The sequence below is a fragment of the Salmo salar genome, chromosome ssa07, assembly GCF_905237065.1.
Source record: "Salmo salar chromosome ssa07, Ssal_v3.1, whole genome shotgun sequence".
NCBI lineage: Eukaryota > Metazoa > Chordata > Actinopteri > Salmoniformes > Salmonidae > Salmo > Salmo salar.
In genome coordinates this window covers 25,839,553-25,847,474 of record NC_059448.1, presented here as the reverse complement: position 1 = coordinate 25,847,474, position 7,922 = coordinate 25,839,553, and positions in this window count along the sequence as shown.

The following is a 7,922-nucleotide window of genomic DNA, read 5'->3' as shown; positions in this document are numbered from 1 at the left end:
TCAGCTTGATCGTTAGATGATAAGGCGTGGGTGTGTCTTGGGTCTGTCACTGTGTTGATCAGTCTGATGGTGGTGGTTTTGGAGCATGTGTTTCCTAGCTGCTGCTGGTTTTGTGTTTAATGGTCGCGGTGTTTCACAGATAACGATAGCTTAGTTACTTTGTGAGTAGACCACTCAATGTTGCAGAGAAGGAGAAAGGAGGGAGATAGACTGCTCAGGAGAAGAGAGAGAAAGACAGAGAGCGAGATTGAGAGAGACAGAGAGAGAGAGAAAGAATGACAAAGTGAGAAGGAGAGAGAGAGTGCGAGCGAGAGAGTGCAAAAATGTCATAACACTGTCTATGCAGTTTCATCTTGGATTCATATGCCTGCAGAAGTGTTTGCATGACTTCTGCATGCTCATAGGTCAGTGTGACTGAGAGACATGAAATACCTGCCAACTTTTTCGGAAGGTAGTGGGTCCCAGGTTACTGATAGAGGCCCCCCTTCTATGTTTCAGTTAACATCTTTTGGTGATGCCACTTCCTGTGACTGTTTCTCAGGAGCAGTGACAATGACCTGGCTGCCGGCTGTCTGCCTGACCACACAGAAATAAACACATAGACACAGAAACCACCTAACTGGAACAGTGACCTTCCAGACCAGTGACCTTCCAGACCTTAACTCACACATTGTGGAGCCTGAGATCTATACTAGGTTAATGGATTTTTGACCAAATTAGGTTTTATGGAAAAGTTGATGACGATGACAATATTCATATACATCTAAGAAAGCACTCATGCCATCTGGTGGATAAAAAATTGTTTATTAAAAAAGCACAATGTAAAAGTACAGGCCATTAGAAGAAAACGTGAATAGTACATGTAATATTTTGGAAGTTCTTATACAAATATATTATTCGATCATCTGAATTACAGATATAATAAATCAAGGATAATACGTTTTAATAAATTTACAACAAAACAATTCAATGCACAATACAAAGCAGACACAATTGCTGTAGCTGCAGATAAGATGCATCATCATTACACCATATAATAAAAAAAGCTGTTACAGTGAAACACAATTAAACCATGCTTCAATACAATATATCTGTTGGTGAATGAAATAAGAAGAAAATCCTTAATGTACAAAATGCTATTGTGTGTGTGTGTGTGTGTATATATGTGTGTGTTTGCTTGTTTTCGTTAAACGTGCATAATCCATGTTCCTGTGTTCCTTCTGCTCCTCCTCTGATGGTGTGTCCCTCCATCCCTCCATTGTTCCATACGTCCATCCCTCAATCTTTCCATCCGTCCATCCATCCCCCATCTTTCCATCCCTCCATCCTTCCATCACTCCACCCCTCCATATTTCCATCCATCCCTCCATCCCTCCATCCTTTTATCCCTCCCTCCCTCCATCCATCTATCCATCCATCCCTCAATCACTCCATCCCTGCCCCCTCAAGGACCTGCAACATATCACCACACAGAGTTGTTTAGGACATGCAGTCAAACAAACTCTTAAGAATCAAACAAAGAGACACTTTAAATAAATAGAGTATACTTTGATATCAGAGCATTAGTTCCATATTAGTATCACATGAAATATCAATAGCATATGGCTATTAGTCTTACCTGGGGATGTGCCTGGCTTCACTTCAGAATAGACTGAATCTGCCTCAGGTGGGGTTGCTGTTTCTGTAAGGGGTGAGGACAAAATATCAGAGTAATATAACCAGTTATATGCAGAATTATCACGTTTCAAGTAAGACCCAGATGCAGACAATGTCGAGGTAACAGCAGTTTATTAATATAACAGCGGCAGGCAAAAGACAGGTCAAGGGCAGGGAAGGGGTCAGCGGTATTGCCATCAGATGGGGGAACCCTGTGACCAAGTCCAGGGAGATGTGAGACCAGGGATGGTGAGGGACAGGCAGAGGTTGGAGGAGACCAGCCGGAGCTTGTCGAGGAGTCTTGTTTTGTGCACAAACCGTGCAAGTGGCGATGAATGCGGAGACCTCAGGGACCATGGTAGGCACGAACATCCGGTTATCTGGATTCCCCCCCAGGGTTCGGCTGGGAATGCTGCGCCTCCCAGACCTGCTTCCCTATACCTCAGCTGAGTGCTGTCGCCAGGCACGAGTTGGGAAGGATGGTCTCGGGCTCCGGGGTAATAGCCGTGGGGCTATAGCGGCGAGACAGCGCATCCGGCTTGACATTCTTGGATCCCGGCCAATATGAGATGGAGAAGTTGAACCGTGTGAACAGCAGGGCCCATCTAGCTTGCCTGGAGTTGAGGCAATTAAAGATGGCACCGAAGAACATGGCTGACGTTTTACATTCTCCCAACCAATTGTGCAATTTTGTTATTTTTTTGGCATTTTGTGTAACTAACTTATTTTTTTACTTATTGTTTACATAATGTTGCTGCTACCGCCTCTTATGACCAAAATAACTTCTGGACATCAGAAAAGCGATTACTCACCGTGGACTGGAAGAAACTTTTTCCTTTAACGAGTCTGACAAGAAGGATATCCTGCATTCACTGGAACAGTCTCAGATCCACGCCTTTTGCGTGAAGAAAAGATGCCGGAAAAGGGGACGCAGATCGGGGTCCTTCTGAGAATCCGTAGGTGAGCAAGTAAACTCCCAAAGCCTTCTATTCTTCTTTTTAACGTGCAATAAAATTGATACCCTACTGTGAAGATTATCCTACCAATGGGACATTAAAAACTGTAACATCTTATGTTTCACCAAGATGTGGCTGAACGAAGAAATGGACAATATAGAGCTGGTGTGATTTTCCATGCACCGGCAGAACAGAGACGGTACCTCTGGTAAGACGAGGGGTAGGGGTGTGTCTTTTTGTCAATAACAACTGGTGCGTAGATGTCTAATATTAAAGAAGTCTCTCTACCAAGAGAGTTCTCATCTGTATTATTTGTAGCCTTCTATTCACAATGCGAAGCTGGCACTAAGACCGCTCTTAACCTGTTTAGGATAGGGGGCAGTATTTTCACGGCCGGATAAAAAACGTACCCGAATTAATCTGGTTATTACTCCTGCCCAGAAACTAGAATATGCATACAATTGTTTGATTTGGATAGAAAACACCCTAAAGTTTCTAAAGATTGCCTACAGGAAGTGCCCTCTCTGACCATTTATTGGCCTTCTATAGCCTCTTTATGGAAAATAGAGGATCTCTGCTGTAACATGACATTTTCTAAGCTATAGGCTCTCAGAAGGCGCCAGAATGGGGAATGATGACTCTGCAGTCCCTGGCTGAAAAACAGTAGCGCATTTGGATAGTGGTCGATCTGAGAACAATGAAACGGGTGTGCGCATGCACGTGAAGAGTCCGTTTTACATTTTCAGTCTTTGAACGAAAACGACGTCTCCCGGTCGGAATACTATCGCTATTTTACTATCGCTAGACTGAAAAGATTTGGCATGGGTCCCCAGATCCTCAAGAGGTCCTACAGCTGCATCATCGAGAGCATCCTGACCGGTTGCATCACCGCCTGGTATGGCAACTGCTCGGCATCTGACCGTAAGGCGCTACAGAGGGTAGTGCGAATGGCCCAGTACATCACTGGGGCCAAGCTTCCTGCCATCCAGGACCTGTGTCAGAGGAAAGCCCATAAAATTGTCAAAGATTCCAGTCACCCAAGTTACAGACAGTTCTCTGCTAACGTCAAGTGGTACCGGAGTGCCAAGTCTGGGACCAAAAGGCTCCTCAACAGCTTCTACCCCCAAGCCACTAGACTGCTGAACAATTCCTAAATATCGCAACCAGACAATTTACATTGACCCCCCCCACGTGCACTGCTGCTACTCGCTGTTTGTTTGTTTCCTATGCATAGTCACTTCGCCCCCACCTGTAAAGATTAACTCAACTAGCCTGTACACTGACTCGGTACCGGTGCCCACTTGATATAGCCTCGTTATTGTTATTCTTATTGTGTTTATTTTAGCCAAAAAAAAAAAATGGCTGCTATGGTGTGTGGTCATCCACACCCCCTCCCCAAATTGGCTGCTGTGCCATTTCTTCCACTTGCATTACTTGACATAGATCCAGAAAAACTAGATGTGTAAATCTAGTAAGTTTGCCAAAGTCACTGAGGCTCAGAGTAATCTGTATACTTAAATGTGGAAGATTTATTTGTACTGAATAGGCTCTGTATTTGTCTTTTACCTAATGAACAGGTTCACTTTATTTTAACCAAATCTGTATTTTTTTTAACTGCACTGTTGGTTAAGGGCTTGTAAGTAAGCATTTCACTGTAAAGTCTACAGTTGTTATATTCGGCGCATGTGGCAAATAAAGTTTGATTTGATTTTTGTGGTCGGTCCATACAATGAACAAATGATCCGTCCGTTCCAGCCAGTGCCTCCATTCCTCCAACGCCATCTTCACTGCAAGAATCTCACGATTCCCCACATCGTAATTGTTCTCCGTGGCTTTGAGGGGGTGGGAGAAGAAGGCACAGGGATGTAGCTCCAGGTCAAGGGCAGAATGCTGGGACAGGACCACCCCCACTCCTACATCAGAAGCATCGGCCTCCACCATGAACTGAAGGGAAGGGTCGGGATGAACCAAGATGGGAGCAGTGGTGAAGCTGTGTTTGAGAGTTGTTGTTGCAGTTGTTCTTCATATAAAGAAAAGTAATTCTCAGCTGTCACATAAATTAATATACTTTACTGTTATATTAATTTATGTGACAGTTGAGAATTACTTTTCTTTTTCTTGTCCAACTCTTTGAGTTGAATCTGGGTATACATCACATAACTTGATCCAGCAGTAGCAGCACCAGCATCTGTAATATACAGGTAATACACTAATATCTCTACTTACTGTTAGTATGCTAGTAATATTAAACATATGAACAACTGCAACAACAACTCTATACTGTATGCATGCTTAACTTAACAAAGTGTACAGTACCACTGTCATTATTGTCTGAGGGTGTGATTGTATCATAGATGTTAGCGCCACCTGTTGGTCAAAGAAAAGAGAGAAAAATTAATAGGTTGGTTTTCCCTCAGCTTGCCTAGGGACATGGAGTACGGTAACATTATGTATACAAAGTGGATGGTAAAAAGTCAGTTTGTGAAGTTAGAGAGAGAGGAGAGTGACAGTGGTCTGGACTAAGAGACTGATCATGCTGCAGACGTGTATTCCCAGCATCAGGAGCCTGGCCCTGGGTAGATCGTTGGTCCTGTTAGGGGTCCAGGTTGGTCCTCTGGGGCTGGTGGGGCCTACAAGGAGAGAGATACTCATGAAACACACAGATTATATTTTACTGTATGAAAAGGAATGTAGTTGAAAGACAGGTTTACTCACCAGAATATTCTGTTGCAACAGGAATCTGTAATGAGAAATGTATATTATAATCCTGTTTTAAACTTTTGTAATTAGACATTTTTATCCTAAACATTAATGAAAAAGTTAAATGAGAAATGATAAAAGTCTCACCTTTAGCGTTTTTATATCGACACAGCAGTACCAGCAGAATGGCCAGTAGAACACCAGCAACAGAAAGGCCCACAACCACTCCTACTAGGACTGATGTAGAGGGTCCAGGAGTTACGCCTGGAGAGAGAACAGCAAATCACCATCAGGTTCTGAGGTAGTTGTAGAAAATAAAAAAAGTAGAGGACAAAGCAAAACATTACTACACATTTTTACACAGACACGTACACACACACACACAACATCATTCACAATGAAAGTGACAGGATCACTGATGATTGATGATATGGATCTGGACTGGATCTCTCCCTGACACCAGTAGAGACCCTGGTCAGACTCAGCAGCTCTACTGATGGTGAAGGTGGCTCCTGTTGTAGTGTGTCTACCAGACAAGGTCACTACTTTCTTAGTGTTGTCTTTGTACCATGTGTAGCTCCAGCCACTGTCAGATCCCACTGAACGAACTTGTCAGAGTTACTGTCTCTCCAGTGTATGCAGGGTTTGGATTTATGGTCAGTGTAGCTTTGGGCAGGGCTGTGAGATAAGAGCATGATTAAAAGATCTGAATACACACTTAGTACCTCCAAAGATGTAGCTGTTGTTGGAATGTTTTCATACTATAATATTCCATTATAGATGTATGTTGACTTGATATGTTTTGAATTAAAAGTACACAGAGTGACTGTCTCTCCAGAATAGAGAGGACTCTGTGGAGAGGCTTTCAGTTATGCCGTGGGCAGAGCTGTGGAAAAACAGTTATATATGAAGGCAAATTCAGTCAGAGCACAAATCTCTCCAACGTATGATCTTACTTCTGTAGGTAGTACTGTAACTATTCATTTTTCCATTCATACTGACACACAGACCACATCTACATGATTGACTCAATGTTGGATCAAAATTCAGAAAGTCAAGACAGTGATTGAAGATTAATAGCGAGCTCACCAGTGACACTAATGTGGAGAGATGAGCTGAGATATGAATTTTGGGGCCGTCTTGTCCTTGTCCCCTGACAATGGTACTGACCAGCCTGGTCAGAGAGAGAGATAGTGGTGGTTTTACTGGTCTGACTGGAAAGCCGTTCTTTATTTATTAACCAGCGGTACGTCCAGTCTCTGTAGTTTGATATGTCACACCGCAGCTTGACTGTGTCTCCGGAATACAGTGTCTCCTGGGTAGTGACCATCTTCACTGAGGCTGTAGGCAGAGCTGTGGAAACAGTTTGTCATCAATCAGTTAAAAGTATGATCTTAGAACCATACACCATATTTCTTCAATTATTACATGAAATGAGAATTTATTAAGTGACGAATCTGAACAGCAATGGTAGACAGACCATTCTAAAGCGACAAAATAACATTCTTTAAAATGGGGCCCTATGTCAAGTGGTGATGTGCATGGAGGCACTGATGTGAATGAGAGATAAGATGACTTACCTGTCACTGTCAGTCTGACTGCATCACTCCACTTAGAAATACATCCCATTATCAATATGTTTACCCAGACACCTGTAGTCACCCCTGTTTGAAATCTTATCCTCACTGATCTCATTTCCATGCTCTGCTCTGAGGAAGTCTACTCCGTCCTTGCGCCATGTGTATTTCCAGTCAGTGACTTCTCCCCTCTGTATGTTGCATCTGAGAGTGACAGATTCTCCCCTGAATATCTGGGAGGATTTGGGGTGTGTGGTCAGAACAGCCTTTGCCTGTCCTGCAAAAAATAAAACCAGCATGAAACAATTACTTTACACATGTTATTTTGAGACACTCAAAACACCAAATATGTCTATCCAAAAGCAGCTTTAAAAATTACAAATAAAACATTTGATGAAGCATTAAGAGATGAAGTCTTGATCAAGTGTACAAATATCTACCATCATCATCTTCAGAGTGTCCAGAGTAGATGTGTGTACTCAGCACTACAACAAAGAAAGTCACATTGCTCCAATGTCAGCTTGAAATAAATAAAAATATGCCAAATTCATGTTTCTGATTACCAAATCCATCCTGTACTTTATTTTAAAGGTGCAATCTACGATTTCCACACACATGTTGGATCTTTAAATTAATAATAGGCATTTATTCTTGAAGAGTATAACTTTTAATTCCCTCAAAACTGTCTTATCCCATCATAAACCAAAATATATGGTTATTATTATTGTAATTATTGTAAACAATGTAGATGAATGAATTTCCTTAGCCCCTTCCCTCAGCCATATACCACAAAAAGTGTCAGGGTGGCCATTTTGTTGTAGTTTGAATTACGGACTGCAGTTTTAAATGGCCGCTGACTTCCCATGTTCTGCACACAGAGAGACCAAAAACACCAAAACACCACTCATTAATCTCTTAACACAGTTTACTATAACTGTAGCGAAGGAACCCTCAACCATTTACAATAATCACAACTTGATACTACAACACATCCAACAAATATTGCATTTTATATTCATTTTCATTGACAGCA